The following is a 2,601-nucleotide window of genomic DNA, read 5'->3' on the forward strand; positions in this document are numbered from 1 at the left end:
GCAGCTTTGTGGTGCATATTTATTCGTAGTCTTAAAAATTGAGATTCTTTGGCAATGTCTTGAGGCTTCCCTGTTTCTCTATGTGCACGGAGTGGCTTTTACTTTTAAAAGAAAACCCTGGTAGGTACCCTGGGAAAAGGGGAAGGGGTATAATTACATTTTTTATAAGCTTCTTACAACTGCACTGAAATCATACCCCCTCTAGGTATTATTTTAATGCTGTTTTCTTCAAGTTTTAAGAAAGTAATTGTTAGGTAATTAAAGTAGTGTTAACTAATAAAAAATCAGGGTATGATTTTCAGAAGTGACTAGCCTTTATACTGATATTGAGAATATTCAGGCTGTCTACTATAGTGGCAAAATTATGCTGCCATCTACTGGGAAAATCATTTTCATGGATATTACCAAGAATGCAACGAATAACCAATATTTATTATATTGGTTATGTGAGTAACACAATCTTGCATACACACACAAATAAAAATTATGTCACTTTAGAAATTTCGAATATGATACTAACTAGATATGTATTTTCTGAGGTCCATTTCAGCAGTTTTAACCTTATCTAGCTTTAGCATTATAGGAAGCACTGACATAGTAATTCAATTAATACTACTAAGCTGGGATGGTGATGGGTTTTTGCATTGTTTTCTATATTTTGTGTGTGTGTGTAAAGTGCCTTCAAGTTGCAGCCAACTTATGGCAACCCCTTTTGGGGTTTTCATGGCAAGAGACTAACAGAGGTGGTTTGCCAGTGCCTTCCTCGGCACAGCAACCCTGATATTCCTTGGTGGTCTCCCCTCCAAATACCAGGGCTGACCCTGCTTAGCTTCTGAGATCTGATGAGATCAGGCTAGCCTGGGCCATCCAGGTCAGGGTGTCTTCTATATTACCAAAGACTAAATTCTAAATTTAAAGGGGAGGGAGAGTCCTACTGACAACAGCACAGTTACATTACCGTATTCTTGTGATTCATTTCAGTCACACATTTGGGTTCTCTAGTCTATAAATTTCAAAGCAGAACTCAAACCTTTCTGAGCAGATGGACAAGTCCCAAAATGGCAGGAAAAATGGAAATAAATACAGCCATCTATCTTGGAATTCCCATAACAAACTTTTAAACTACACAGAGCTGTTAAAATCTTTATCTACTTTGTATCTATTAAGTATAAATAAAGGACTGGATGAAAGGAAACTAAAATAAACATAAACTATTAGGAGTTCCAAACTGAGTTTCAAATAAAAGAGAGTGAAGGATGTCTGAGCATTTACAGAAGCTTGTACAAAGTTATGTTTTTAAGAATCAGAATGTTTAAACAATAGGGGTGGATGTTGCTTTCAATGTGGTATATTGTGCTACTACTGTTTATTTCAGTGGGGCTTGGTCAGGATATTCATGCACACCACCTTTGAAACTGATGGTGTGTGCCCAGTAATACAATAACTTGGATGCTGTGTGTTGATAGGGCCATTCATAGAAAATTGTGGCCTACTGCCAAGTTAACTTTATTCTGGAAATATTGAGATTGTATCCATGTCTTATTGGAATGTTAATTCATTAATTGAAGTAAATAGCTGAAAGTTTCATCTGAAAGCTTTGTCCATAATTGCGTCTCATGTGAGCCACAGAAAGGTGAAGCAAAATATAAAGGAATGAGCAAAGACTAATCAGTGTGAGTATCAGTGCATTCATTATACAACATGAATCTCCAGTGTGTGGTTTTTGAAGTTGTTACAGCAAAGGCAAAAAACAGTTTCAAGACAGCAATAAAGTCTAAAATGGCTCCTTTATAAACATTTATAATATTTAAACTAGGCAGGATACAGCATGAACACAGAAAAGCAAAGTTGCTTCCTGAGCTGTATCAATAGTAGTTGAAACACAATAAAGTTGAAACATGAGGCAAAATCTCAGTTGGTTATGAGAGCTGGATGAATATTGATGTATGTCAGGCAAGTTGGAAGTAGCTTGCCTCCAAGGAAGTGAGCTCTGACTCATGAAAACTCGTGCTGGAATAAATGTTGCCAAATTTCCAAGTGCCACCGGATTTCTCTTTAGTGAGTATGCAGCGAACACTTGTGTTTATTGTTTTTCTTCCATTAGAAAGGTGCCATAATTAGAATTTTCAAGAAACATAGGACTTACTGAAAATTTCACATGGGCCTTGGGTCATCACACCTGAGTATTTTAAATAATCTTATGTTTCTTTATTCTTGGCAAAATGTAATAAATTGCTGTAGAAATGAAATAAGTCATATTTCGTAAACATCTGCTCCACAGGTCTCATTGGTGTGCTGACCTCAAAAATACATCTTCCAATACTTGCACCTAAAGTTGCATACATATAATGACATATATCCTACTATACCATTGAGCAAAGTCTGAAGCATAAGGAGTCTGAAGCAAAGTTCCTCCAGGCTAAGCAGTCTTCCTCCAACAACTCTTCTTTTGGAAGAAGAGCCACTTATGCTTGAAGAAGGTTTCCTAGGCTGCAGATAGATAGAATGTGTATAATCTGTAGATCCAATAGCTGCCTCCTTTCCCCAATAGGCACTGGATGGATTCAGAGACTCAAAAAGGCAATGGGAAGAAAAAAGTTT

The sequence above is a fragment of the Euleptes europaea genome, chromosome 1 (assembly GCF_029931775.1).
Source record: "Euleptes europaea isolate rEulEur1 chromosome 1, rEulEur1.hap1, whole genome shotgun sequence".
NCBI lineage: Eukaryota > Metazoa > Chordata > Lepidosauria > Squamata > Sphaerodactylidae > Euleptes > Euleptes europaea.